At 38.4% G+C, this 14972-nt stretch overlaps 1 non-coding gene across 1 annotated transcript; it reads right to left on the bottom strand.

The window, feature by feature from the left end:
- Positions 1–882: 882 nt before the first annotated feature.
- Positions 883–986, bottom strand: LOC112712135 (small nucleolar RNA R71). Its single transcript, XR_003157692.1, has one exon. It is a non-coding gene; the product is annotated as a small nucleolar RNA R71 (small nucleolar RNA).
- Positions 987–14972: the final 13986 nt, after the last annotated feature.

The following is a 14972-nucleotide window of genomic DNA, read 5'->3' as shown; positions in this document are numbered from 1 at the left end:
TCAACTAATTACTATTTCTTATCTTTTTCAAGACCACCTAACCACTATTCCACTTACAATTTTCGAAAATCACTAACCACTTTCTGAAAAATCTTTTTAATTAACTAATTATTTTAATTTTAATTTTCGAAAACTCTCTCTCTCTCATCTCTTTCTATTTATTTGCTAACATTTCTCTTCTACTTATAATTAGAACACTCTCTCTCCCTCTGTGTTCGAATTCTTCTCATTCTCTCTCTACCTCATTCTTATATTCTTCTTTTCTTCTGACATCTTAAGGAATCTCTATACTATGACATAGAGGATTCCACTACTCCCTTTTGTTCTCTTCTTTATCATATAAGCAGAAATAGGGATAAAAATATTCTTGTTGAAGCTGATCCTGAACCTGAAAGGACTCTGAAGAAGAAGCTAAGAGAAGCTAAAGAACAACACTCCGGAGAGGACCTTTCAGAGAATTTCGAAAAAGAAATAGACATGGCAGTCGAACCCAAAAACAATGCTAGAGATGCAAGGAAGATGCTTGGTGACTATACTGCACCAACTTATAACTTCTATGGAAGAAGCATCTCAATTCCTGCCATTGGAGGAAACAACTTTGAGCTTAAGCCTCAATTAGTTTCTCTAATGCACCAGAACTGCAAGTTTCATGGACTTCCATCAGAAGATCCTCATCAGTTCTTAACTTAATTCTTGCAGATCTGTGATACTGTTAAGACCAATGGGGTTGATATCGAGGTCTACAGACTTATGCTTTTCCCCTTTGCTGTGAGAGACAGAGCTAGAACATGGTTGGACTCACAACCTAAAGAAATCCTAAACTCTTGGGAAAAGTTGGTCAATGCCATCTTGACCAAATTCTTTCCACCTCAAAAGATGAGTAAGCTCAAAGTGGACATCCAAACCTTCAGACAGAAGGAAGGTGAATCCCTCTATGAAGCTTGGGAAAGATAAAAGCAATTAACCAAAAGGTGTCTTTCTGACATGTTTCTAGAATGGAGCATTATATGTATATTCTATGATGGTCTGTCTGAAATGTCAAAGATGTCATTGGACCATTCTGCTGGTGGATCCCTTCATCTAAAAACACTTGTAGAAGCCCAAGAACAATGGGACGACTCAAAAGAGAGGAGTTCTTGAGATTGATACTCTGAATGCCATATTGGCTTAGAACAAAATATTGACTCAGCAAGTCAATCTGATTTCTCAAAATCTAACTGGATTGCAAGCTGCATCCGGCAGTACTAAAGACGCCTCCTCTAAAGGAGAAGCTTATGACCATGAAAATCCTACAATGGAAGAAGTGAATTACATGGAAGAACTCTATGGAAACACCTATAATCCTTCATGGAGGAATCATCCAAATTTCTCATGAAAGGATCAACAGAGGCCTCAACAAGGCTTCAAAAATAATAATGGTGGGAGAAATAGGTTTGGCAACAGCAAACTTTTTTCATCATCTTCTCAGCAAGAGAGACAAAGAATTCCGAGCAGAGCCTCTATGGCTTAGCAAATATAGTCTCTGATCTATCTAAGGCCACTCTTAGTTTCATGAATGAAGCAAGGTCCTCCATCAGAAATTTGGAGGCATAAGTGGGTCAGCTGAGTAAAAGAGTTACTAAAACTCCTCCTAGTACTCTCCCAAGCAATACAGTAGAGAATCCAAAAAGAGAGTGCAAGGCCATAACCATACCTGGCGTGGCCGAACCTGGAGAAGAGGAAGAGGCAGTGTTTCCCAATGAGAAAGGCCTCAATGGACGTCTACTGACCACTAGAGAGTTCCCTCATGAGGAATCAAAGGAATCTGAGGCTCATGCAGAGACCATAGAGATTCCACTGAATTTCCTATTACTATTCATGAGCTCTGATGAATATTCTTCTTCTGAAGAAGATGAAGTCATTGCTGAAGAGAAAGTTGTTCAGTATTTAGGAGCAATCATGAAGCTGAATGCTAAGTTATTTGGTAATGAGACTTGGAAGGATGAAACTCCATTGCTCATTAATGAACTAAACGCCTTGGTTCAGCTGAAGATACCTCAAAAGAAACCGGATCCTAGAAGGTTCTTAGTACCTTGCACCATTGGCACCATGACCTTTGAGAAGGCTCTGTGTGACCTGGGGTCAGGCATCAACCTCATGCCACTCTCTGTAATGGAAAAACTAGGAATCTTTGAGGTACAAGCTGCAAGAATCTCATTGGAGATGGCAGACAGATCGATGAAAAAAGCTTATGGACTTATAGAGGATGTCTTAGTGAAGGTTGAAGGCCTTTACATCCCTGCTGACTTCATAATCCTAGACACTGGGAAGGATGAAGATGAATCCATCATCCTTGGAAGACCTTTCCTAGCCACAGCAAGGGCTGTGATTGATGTGGACAGAAGAGAGTTAGTCCTTCAAGTGAATGAGGACTACCTTGTGTTAAAGATTCAAGGATCTTCTTCTGTAAACATGGAGAAGAAGCATGAAAAGCTTCTCTCAATACAGAGTCAGACAGAGCCCCGACACTCAACTTCTAAGTTTGGTGTTGGGAGGCCACAACCATGCTCTGAGCATCTGTGAAGCTCTGTAAGAGCTCACTGTCAAGCTATTGACATTAAATAAGCGCTTATTGCGAGGCAACACAATCTTATTTATCTATATTAATCACTTTCTCATTTTTATTTTCTAGTGTTAGTCTATGTTTTCTTTAGGTTGATGATAATGTGAAGTCACAAAAATAGCTGCAGAATTAAAGCAAAATAAAAAATAGCATAAAAAATAGCATACACTGGAAGACAAGCAGTAAGGCTAGCAAATTGGGCATTTAACGCCCAGTTTGACACCATTCTGGGCGTTAAACACCAGAAATGGCACACAGACTGGCGTTTAATGCCAGAAAAGGGTGTCTGGTGTCTGGCTGGCGTTAAACTCCAGTAAGGGTAGCAGAATGGGCATTTAACGCCCAGTCTGGCAGCATTCTGGGCGTTAAACGCCAGAACTGGCAGCCAGACTGGCGTTTAACACCAGAAAAGGGTAGCAGCCTGGCGTTTAAATGCCAGGAATGGCACACAGAGAGCGTTTAATGCCAAGGAGGTGCAAGGATGAAAAATCCTTGACACCTCAGGATCTGTAGATCCCATAGGATCCGTACCTACCCCCACCTTACTCTCTCTCTTCTTCACACCTCTCTATAATACTCTACCCAAAACACCACCCGCCAATCAAATCTTATCCTCTTCCCCATATTCTCTTTACCACTCACATCTATCCCCTAATTCCCAAAAATCCACCATAAAATCCCACCTACCTCACCATTTAAATTCAAACCATTTCCCTCCCAAACGCACCCAACTTCAAACAAACCCACCCCTCCTTTTACCCTATATATACCCCCCACTTACTCCTCCACTTTCACACATCATAAACACTTCTTTCCTCTTTGGCCGAAACCCTCTCACGCCTCTATCTCCCACTTCTCTTCTTCTACTCTCTTCTTTCTTCTTTTGCTTGAGGACGAGCAAACCTCTTAAGTTTGGTGTGGGAAAAAGCCTTGCTTTTTAATTTTCCATAACCATTAATAGAAGAGTAAAGGCAAGGCAGTTTTTTCCACCTCTGAGTCATGGGAGATAGAGAGATTTATCTCAAAAGCCCATCACTAGAAAGAGGATGGAGAAACAAGGGAGCCCACTCATGGACCTCAACAAAATCGTCAGGAAGTCCCTCATCAAGAAATCTGAGATGGCTCAAGGGATACATTTTTCTCCACACAACTATTGGGAGTAACTCAACACCTCTTGAAGAGATTTGAGTTCCAACATGGATCACCAAAGAGCCATGAGGGAAGAGCAACAAAGGCAAGAAAGAGACATTGAGGAGCTCAAGAACTCCATAGGATCTCCAAGAGAAAGAACTAGCCGCCGTCACTAAGGTGGACCTGTTCTTTAATTTCCTTATTCTTATTTTACTATTTTTCGTTCCTTATGCTTTATGTTTTGTCTATGTTTGTGTCTTTATTACATGATCATTAGTGTCTAGTGTCTATGCCTTGAAGTTATGAATGTCCTGTAAATCCTTCACCGTTTTTAAATGGAAAATGTTTCTGATTGCAAAAGAACAAGATGTACATGAATTTCGAATTCTATCTTGAAACTAGTTTAATTATTTTGATATGGTGACAATACTTTTTATTTTCTGAATGAATGCTTGAACAATGCATATTTTTTATAGTGAAATTTATGAATGTTAAAATTGTTGGCTCTTGAAAGAATAATGAAAAAGGAGAAATGTTATTGATAATCTAAAAAATCATAAAATTGATTCTTGAAGCAAGAAAAATCAGTGAAAAATACAAAGCTTGCAAAAAAAGGCAAAAAAAAGAAAAAGAAAAAGCAAGCAGAAAAAGCCAACAGCTCTTTAAACCAAAAGGCAAGGGCAAAAAGTCAGTAATCCTTTAAACTAAAAGGCAAGGGTAAAAAGGATCCAAGGCTTTGAGCAGTAATGGATATGAGGGCTCAAAGAAATAAAATCTTGGCCTAAGCGGCTAAATCAAGCTGTCCCTACCCATGTGCTTGTGTCATAAAGGTCCAAGTGAAAAGCTTGAGACTGAGTGGTTAAAGTCATGATCCAAAGAAAAAGAGTGTGCTTAAGAACTTTGGACACCTCTAACTGGGGACTCTAGCAAAGGTGAGTCACAATCTGAAAAGGTTCACCTAGTTATGTGTCTGTGGCATTTATGTATCCGGTGGTAATACTGAAAAACAAGATGATTAGGGTCACGGCCAAGACTCATAAGTAGCTGTGTTCAAGAATCAACATACTGAACTAGGAGAATCAATAACACTAACTTAATTCTGAGTTTCTATAGATGCCAATCTTTCTGAATTTCAAAGGATAAAGTGAGATGCCAAAACTGTTCAGAAGCAAAAAGCTACAAGTCCCGCTCATCTAATTAGAACTAAGCTTCATTGATATTTTGGGATTTATTGTATATTCTCTTCTTTTTATCCTATTTTTTTTTAGTTGCTTGGGGACAAGAAACAATTTAGTTTGGTGTTGTGATGAGCGGATAATTACGCCTTTTGGCATTGTTTTTAGGTAGTTTTAGTAAGTTTTAGTTACTTTTTAATATATTTTTATTAGTTTTTATGGAAAAATCACATTTCTGGACTTTACTATGAGTTTGTGTGTTTTTCTGTGATTTCAGGTATTTTCTGGCTGAAATTGAGGGACCTGAGCAAAAATCTGATTTAGAGGCTGAGATAGGACTGCAGATGCTGTTGGATTCTGACCTCCCTGCACTCGATGTGGATTTTCTGGAGCTACAGAAGCCCAATTGGTGCATTCTTAATTGTGTTGGAAAGTCGACATCTTGGGCTTTCCAGAAATGTATAACATTCCATACTTTGTCCGAGATTTGATGGCCCAAATTGGCATCCAAACGCCCACTAGAGACCTTTTCTGGCGTAAAATGCCGGAACTGGCACCAAAGCTGGAGTTAAACTCCAAGGTTGGCCTATGCATGTGAAAGCTTCAAGGCTCAGCCCAAACACACACCTAGTGGGCCCTGGAAGTGGATTTCTGCACTATATACTCATTTTCTATTAACCTAGTTTACTAGTTTAGTATAAATAGCACTTTTTACTATTGTATTGGGAGTCTTTGACCTTGTGGGAGTTCTTCGAACCCTTTTTGGAGGCTGATCATTCGGCCATGCCTAGACCTTTTGTTCTTATGTATCTTCAAGGTGGAGTTTTTATACCTCATAGATTAAGGTGAGGAGCTCTGCTGTTCCTCGAGTATTAATGCAAGTATTATTGTTTTTCTATTCAATTCACGCCTACTTCTCCTCCAAGATATACTCTTGTACTTAATTCAGTTAATCAGAATAAAGGGGTGACCCGTGACAATCACTCAATCTTCATTACTCGCTTAGCCAAGATCCGCGTGCCTGACAACCACAAATCGGTCTACATGATGTTCAACGTAGTCATTGGACGACAGCTAGAGTATATTCTCTTTGATCTTTGTCCCACGGATCTGAATCACCTCTCCTAACAACAGAGCATCCGAATCCGTGACGTTAGAACCTTTGTGGTATTAGCTAGAACCAATTGGCAGCATTCTTGAGATTCGAAAAGTCTAAATCTTGTCTGTGGTATTCCGAGTAGGATCTGGGATGGGATGACTGTGACGAGCTTCAAACTCGTGACTGTTGGGCGCAGTGATAGTGTGCAAAAGAATAAATATATTATATTCCGACACGATCGAGAACCGACAGCTGATTAGCCATGTGGGAAACCGTAGAGGTCATGCGTTCAGTGAGAGGAAGGATGGTAGCCATTGACAACGGTGATCCACTAACATACAGCTTGCCATGGAAGGGAGTACGCATGATTGGATGAGGACAGTAGGAAAGCAGAGGTTCAGAGGCAACAAAGCATCTCCAAACGCTTATCTGAAATTCTCACCAAGGAACTACATAAGTGACTTTATTTTATTTTATGTTTTATTGTTCTTTTAATTATCAACACCTCATAACTATTTGAATCCGCCTGACTGAGATTTACAAGATGACCATTGCTTGCTTCAAGCCATCAATCTCCGTGGGATCGACCCTTACTCATGTAAGATATTACTTGGATGACCCAGTGCACTTGCTGGTCAGCTATGCGGAGTATTGAAATGTGTAAATCACGATTTCGCATACCAGCATATGCACAATGCTATGCGGATGCATAATTCTGTGCGTACGCACGGTGAGCAAATGTTGTTTTTTGTTTTTTTAGGAGAAAAGGGTGAGAAGTGTGTGCCCACAAGGCTATGCTATGCACAAGAGGGAAAAAAAGGTAAGGTGCACATGCACAAGCTGGTGCGAGTGCCCTGGACAGAAGGGGTGATAAGGGGTGTGCGTGCACACAGGGATGTGCATACACACAGGTGGCAAAAAATAGGGGAACTGTGCGTACATACAGAGCTTTGTTTCTGCAAAAAAAAAATTTAATGCCTCTAGGACACCAACATGACTTCCAAAACCATTTTTCAAGCTCCAAAACATATTAAAATCCCAAAAACATATTATTCATTAAAAATACTTGATCATAACTAAAATTCAACTAAACTAAACTAAGCAAGATAAGCAATTATTCAAGAAACAAAAGCTAAAATAGAGAAAATGATAGAAAGATATTACCATGGTAGGGTGTGACAATGCCCAAAAGCATAGATTTGGAATTTCACACTAAAAATAGAATTTGTTCATTGCAAGTATAGTCCAAACCCAACAATTGAACATCAATCAAATGTTAAATTCAAATCAGAATAACCGGGAGTTTTAAATTCTGAGTCGTCTTCCCTAGGAGTTGCAATTAAGTGTCCGTTATTGGCTATGAGGGAGCATTGGGAATGCAAGAGAGAGGCAAGAAATGTAAATAGCAAGAAATTAATTGAACATGCAAGAAATTAAATGGAAGCAAGTAAAAGCAATGCAAATGGAAATTAAATACTAAAAGGAGCCCTTGGTAAGAATTGGGGAATTTAGGATTCCTATCCTAGTTATGGATCACAAACATGGCAATTGTGTGGAATTTATCCCAATTAGTCAATCCTACTTGAGAATTAGTCAAAAAGGCATAATTGATTCCAATCCCTAAGTCCTAAGTCTACACTAGTGGGTCACCTAGAGTCAAGGGAAACCAAACCAATTAACAATCCTCACACAATGCGAAATGGACATCCATAACTCAATTTCACCCAAACACCCAATTTCTCAACCAAGAGTGTGAAAAGCTAAACATGCAAGAAACTAAAAATCAAAGCAATTAAATGCAAGGAAAGAAAACTTCAAATGCAAGGAATCTCTTGGCAAGTAATTGAGAGCTAAGGTTACCTATCCTAGCCATTGACCACAAACATATGATGATTATGAAGAGTTAATCCTACTTAATCAACCTTACATCGAAGATAAGTCAAATAGGCATAGTTGATTTCAATCCCTAAGTCCTACATCAACACTAAGGGGTCACATAGTATCAAGGGAGACCAAATAAACTAACTACTCTAATGTATCAAACAAGAATGGACATCAATGACTCAAGGATCACCAAAGTCATCAATTCCTAGACAAGAGTGGAGAAAAACTATATAAAAACTAAGCCAAGCATTTTATCAAACACTTGGTGTGCATGAAAATAAAATAACACTAAATTGCATTAAAAATAAAAGCTAACTACCAAAAGCAAGAAAATGACAATAACAATTAAAGAAGGTATTAAATGAACATAAAACATAAATTGCATTAATTGAAAATTAAAATAACAAGAGTATCCATAAACATAAAAATGACAAAATAAAGGAAATAACAAGAGAAATGAAGAAGAACAAAGATGCAATAACAATAAATGACAAGATAAAGTAAATGAAAACAAGAATAAAAAGTAGAAATTACAAGAAATTAAACTAAAGAACCCTAATTCTAGAGAGAGGGGGGAGCTTCTCTCTCTAGAAACTAAGAGAAAATATCATAAAAGCTAAACCTAATTGCCCCCCTTCATTCCTCTTCACTTTGGCCTTAAATAGCTTCAGAAAATGAGTTGGATTGGGTTTTGGAGGCCCAGAATTCGCCCCCAGTGATTTGCATTAATGATCGTGCGTACGCACGACCTATGGTGTGTACGCACAGCTGCGCGAAATTCCCATCGTGCGTACGCACGACATTTGGTGTGTACGCATCCTTGTATGGAGTCACCGTTGTGCGTACGCATGCATCACTATGCGTACGCACCTTTGCAGCAGCTTCCAAACTCAATTTTCTTCATGATTTCTCCCCTTTTATATGCTCTTTCTTCACTTCTTCAACCCAAACTTGCTTTGAAAACCTGAAATCACTTAACAAATACATCAAGGTACCAAATGGGATTAAAGTGAATAAAAATTGAGTAAATTAAGCATAAAAGAGCATGTTTTCACAATTAGGCACAATTTAGGGAGAAAATACAAAAGCATGCTATTTAGATGAATAAATGTGGGTTTATGTGATGAAATCCACTCAAATCAATTCAAAATATATCATCAAATATGAATTCACCAAGGTGTCTCCCACCTAAAACTTTGGTTTAAAGTCCTCAAGCTGGACTTTCAGTTAAAGCTCACATCAAGGAGGCTTGTTCTTCCATCCATCCTTGAGTTGCCAACCATGCTTGCTCTTGCGAAATCCTCCGGGATCCCATACGAAGTACATTAAGCTCTCAAGCAACCTCAAGCAAGCAATTGGGACCCAAGATTGTTGGTTGTAGAATTGTATGCCCGGATCCCACACTTTAGTTTTTCGGTCATCCTCTTGGAAACCTTCACTCTTGTACTTAGATGAACACTTTCCCAAATTTTCTTTGAAGCACCCAATTATACCTTAGAATCCTCCTAATTGGACCTTGCACTACTTATGCATTGAACTCCATTGGCAACCAACATCCAATCATTCACCATTTAACACTCCAAGAAGCACCTTAAGTTGATGATCCGTTTCCAAGAGAGCAAATTGATGTGGGCCTATGAAGCTCATTGAAGAAATTGTTACCCACTCAAATTGTCCTAATGGAATTAATCTCTTGGGCTCTTGCATGAATACCTTCACTTCTTAGGTGACTACCTCTTCCTCACCACCTTTTTCTAGCCCTTCCTCACCAACCTCCTCTAAATTTTCTCTACTATCATTCAATCCAAACTTAGGAGGTTGTGTAAGGTCTACTTCCATATCCCTCTCAAACTCAAAGGAGAAGGGTTCTTTAAGATAATTGAGGGGATTGACCAAGATGGACAAAAAATCATGGATGATGTAATCCACTTCTTGATTAAATTCCCTCAATTCTCCATTCACCTCTTCCGGTTCAATTGTTTTACCTTCCTCCTCTTGTGACTCAAGATTTAGCTCCACTCCGTCTACCTTAGACTCCATGTTCTCCTCCTCACTACATTTCTTATTTGATTATCCATATTCCTCAAGGGGGATGTCTTGATTACTTGAGTGTAGTAGGGCCAAGCGATTCACCGCTTCGGCTATGGATGCCATGAACTCCCCTTTCTTCTTTCGGAATTCTCCTTGTTCTTGGAGAAAAGCTTGAAGGTCTTGTTGTCCTTGGGGCAAGGGTTGGAGAACATCATATTGAGGTAAAGAAGAAGGTTCAATGGTGGGGAGAAAGGTTGTATGGTTGGAAGGTGTGTTAATGATAAACCCCATTTTTAGGGTATATGTTATGTTGATTTTAGGGGATTTTATCACCATTTCTCATATTTATCCAATGAAATAGCATGGTTTTTATTATTCTCCTTTATTTGTGCTTAAGTGTAAAAACATGCTTTTTAGGCCCATAAATTGGTGATTCTGAATCACCTTAATTCCAGTCGATGCCTTGATGTGTTTGTTGAGTGATCTCAGGTTCATGAGGCAAGTATTGAATGGAAGAAGTGAAGGGAAAAGCATGCATAGTGGAGAGTCCATGAAGAAAAAAGGATTTGGGATGCTAAGATCGACGCACACGCACAGCAGACGGGCATGCGTAGAAAGTGAAGTCGCATGGCGACACGTACGCGTGACAGACGCGTACGCGTGGATAGAAAATGCCATCGACGCGTACGCGTGACCCATGCGTACGCATCGGTGCTCACACATGATCCACTTAAAGTGAATCCGCTGGGGGCAATTTCTGGGCTTCCCAGACCCAGATCTAACTCATTTATGAGCCTATTACATGCAGAATTCAAAGGGGGATCAACACACATTAGCACATAGTTTAGTTTTGATGATGTTTTAGTTAGTTTCTAGAGAGAGAAGCTCTCTCTTCTCTCTAGATTAGGGTTCTTAGTTTTAAATCTAGATCTACTTCCTCTTTTGTTTCAATTTTCCTTTTCTTTCATCTTTAATTGTTCTCTTGTAGTTGTAGCATTCTACTTCTCTTGTAGTCCCTTTGTATTGTTAGTTGTAGTAATGAATTCTTTTATAGATCTCCTTTCCCATTCAATGAAATTTATGATTTCTTTGTTGTTTCATAATTATTTTGGTTTTCTATTTTTGATCTCTTGCCTTTGTAGTTTTAGCCTCCTTTAATTCTTGCAATTTATGATGTTTACTTTGATTGCCTTCTATGTGTTTGATGAAATGTTTCTTTTATCTATGAGTTAGATTTTTCTCCTCTTGGCTTATGTTGAGTAATTAGTGACCCTTGAGTTATCAAACTCTCTTGTTGATTGATAATTGGAAGTTGCTAGTCAATTTGAATGTCACTAAAGCTATTCTTTCATTATGATTTGACTAGGACTTGTGATCTTAAGTTGATTATCTGCACTTGACTTTCCTTCATAGTTAGAGGTTAACTAAGTGAAGAAATGGACAATTTTTGTCCCAATTGATGATGATAATGAGGATAGGACTTCTAGTTCTCATACCTTGCCAAGAGCTTTCTTAGTTGTTATTTTATTTCCTTTTGCCATTTACATTTCTTGTCTCTTTATTCAAAACCACAAAATATATAACCCATAACCAATAACATGAACACTTCCCTGCAATTCCTTGAGAGACGACCCGAAGCTTAAATACTTCGGTTTATTTTTATTGGAGTTTGTACTTGTGACAAACAAATTTTTGATTGAGGAATTGTTTGTTGGTTTAGAACTATACTTGCAACGATAATTCATTTGTGAAATTCTTTACCGACACATAATTTCCGTTCATCAAAATGGCGCGTTGCCAGGGAATTGAAATTGTGTGCCTTGTTATTGGTTATTGTATATATGTGAATATTGTGAATATGTTTGCCTTTTGCTTCTTTGTTAGTTTTTGGTAGCTGTAGGAGTTTTTCTCTTTATTTGTTACTAATTTTTGTTTTTATTTTCTTTTGCTATCATGAATACTTTAATTTTAAAAATCAAATCTTTTTAATTTCTTTTTCAATTCTTTTTCAAATAAATTTCAATCATATCTTTTTAAAATTTTAATTTCAAAATCTTTTTCTAACTTCTTATCTTTTCAAATTTATTTTCAAATCTTTTAAACTAGCTACTTGACTTGTTTGTTTTAATTTTAAAAAAGAAGTTTACTATTTCTTATCTTTTTTAAAACCACCTAACTATTTCTTTAACTTATAATTTTCGAAAATCACCCACCACTTTTTCAAAATTCCTTTTAATTAACTAATTGTTTTAAATTCTAATTTTATTTTATTTCTTTTAATATTTTCAAAACTAACGTAATTAATTAAATAAAAATAAAATATTTTTCTTTTCCCTCTTTTAAAATTCGAATACTCTCTCTCTCATCTCTTTCTATTTATTATATTTAATTACTAACACTTCTTTTCTACTCATCATTCGAACCTCTCTCTTCTCTCTGTTCGAATTACTCATCTCCTCTCTCCTCTCATTCTTCTATTCTTCTATTCTTATACTCACATCAAGGAATCTATATACTGTGACATAGCGGATTCCACTACTCCCTTTGTTCTCTTCTTTTTCATATGAGTAGGAACAAGGATAAGGACATTCTTGTTGATGCTGATCCTGAACCCAAAAGGACTCTGAAGAGGAAGCTAAGAGAAGCTAAAGCACAACACTCTGGAGAGGACCTTACAGAAAATCTCGAAAAAGAAGCAGACATGGCAGCCGAACCCAACAACAATGCTAGAGATGCAAGGAAGATGCTTGGTGACTATACTGCACCAACTTCCAAGTTCTATGGAAAAAGCATCTCAATTTCTGCCATTGGAGCAAACAACTTTGAGCTTAAGCCTCAATTAGTTTCTCTAATGCAGCAGAATTGCAAGTTTCATGGACTTCCATTGGAAGATCCTCATCAGTTTTTAGCTAAATTCTTGCAGATTTGTGATACTGTTAAGACCAATGGTGTTGATCCCGAGGTTTACAGACTTATGCTTTTCCCCTTTGCTGTAAGAGATAGAGCTAGAACATGGTTGGACTCACAACCTAGAGAAAGCCTGAACTCTTGGGATAAGTTGGTCATTGCTTTCTTGGCCAAGTTCTTTCCACCTCAAAAACTGAGCAAGCTTAGAGTGGACGTCCAAACCTTCAGACAGAAAGAAGGTGAATCCCTATATGAAGCTTGGGAAAGATACATGTAATGGATCAGAAAATGTCCTTCTGACATGCTTTTAAAATGGAGCATCCTGGATATATTCTATGATGGTCTGTCTGAATTGTCTAAGATGTCATTGGACCATTCTTCTGGTGGATCTCTTCATCTGAAGAGAACCCCTGCAGAAGCTCAGGAACTTATTGAGGTGGTTGCAAATAATCAGTTTGTGTACACTTTTGAAAGAAATCCTCTGAGTAATGAGATGACCTAGAAGAAAGGAGTTTTTGAGATTGATACTCTGAATGCCATATTGGCTCAGAATAAACTATTGACTCAGCAAGTCAATATGATTTCTCAGAATCTGTGGATTGCAAGCTGCATCTGGCAGTACTAAAGAAGCTTCCTCTGAAGGAGAAACTTATGACCCTAAGAATCCGGCAATGGAAGAGGTGAATTACATGGGAGAATCCTATGGAAACACCTATAATCCTTCATGGAGAAATCATCCAAATTTCTCATGGAAGGAACAACAGAAGCCTCAACAAGACTTCAATAATAATAATGGTAGGAGAAATAGGTTTGGCAATAGCAAGCCTTTTCCATCATCTTCTCAGTAACAGACAGAAAATTCTGAGCAGAGCCTCTCTGGCTTAGCAACCATAGTCTCTGATCTATCTAAGGCCACTCTTAGTTTCATGACTAAAATAAGGTCCTCCATCAGAAATTTGGAGGCACAAGTGGGTCAGCTAAGTAAAAGAGTTACTAAATCTCCTCCTAGTACTCTCCCAAGCAATACAGAAGAGAATCCAAAGAGAGAGTGCAAGGCCATCAATATAACCAAAATGGCCGAACCTATAGAGGAGGAAGAGGCAGTGATCTCTAGTGAGGAAGACCTCAATGGACGCCCACTAGCCAATAAGGAAGTCCCTAATGAGGAACCAAAGGAATCTGAGGCTCATATAGAGACCATAGAGATTCCACTGAACTTCCTATTACCATTCATGAGCTCTGATGAGTATTCTTCCTGTGACGAAGATGAAGATATTATTGAAGAGCAAATTGCTCGATACCTAGGAGTAATCATGAAGCTGAGTGGCAAGTTATTTGGTAATGAGACTTGGGAGGATGAATCTCTATTGCTCATCAGTGAACTGAATGCCTGGGTTCAGTAGACATTACCTCAAAAGAAATCGGATCCCGGAAGGTTCTTAATACCTTGAAGCATAGTCACCATGACCTTTGAGAAGGCTCTGTATGACCTGGGGTCAGGTATAAACCTCATGCCACTCTCTGTAATGGAGAAAGTAGGGATCTTTGAGGTACAAGCTGGAAGAATCTCACTAGAAATGGCAGACAAATCAATGAAACAGGCTTATGGACTTGTAGAGGATTCTTAGTGAAGGTTGAAGGCCTTTACATCCCTGCTGACTTCATAATCCTAGACACTGGGAAGGATGAGGATGAATCCATCATCCTTGGAAGACCCTTCCGAGCCACAGTAAGGGCTGTGATTGATGTGGACAGAGGAGAGTTAGTCCTTCAATTGAATGAGGACTACCTTATGTTTAAGGCTTAAAGATCTTCCTCTGTAAACATGGAGAATAAGCATGAAAAGCTTCATCCAATTCTCTCCATACAGAGTCAAGCAGAGCCCCTACATTCAAACTCTAAGTTTGGTGTTGGGAGGACACAATCATGCTCTGAGTATCTGTGAAGCTTTGTAAGAGCTTACTGTCAAGCTACTGACATTAAAGAAGCACTTACTGGGAGGCAACCCAATTTTATTTATCTATGTTAATTAATTTTTCATTCCATTTTCCATTATTATTTTATGTTTTCTTTAGGTTGATGATCATGTGGAGTCACAAAAACAGCTGTAGAATTAAAGCGGAATAAAAAATAGCACACCCTG

This window comes from Arachis hypogaea, chromosome 1 (assembly GCF_003086295.3).
Source record: "Arachis hypogaea cultivar Tifrunner chromosome 1, arahy.Tifrunner.gnm2.J5K5, whole genome shotgun sequence".
Lineage (NCBI taxonomy): Eukaryota > Viridiplantae > Streptophyta > Magnoliopsida > Fabales > Fabaceae > Arachis > Arachis hypogaea.
Note: the sequence above shows the minus strand (reverse complement) of the source record. Positions and strands in the feature narration are given on the sequence as shown.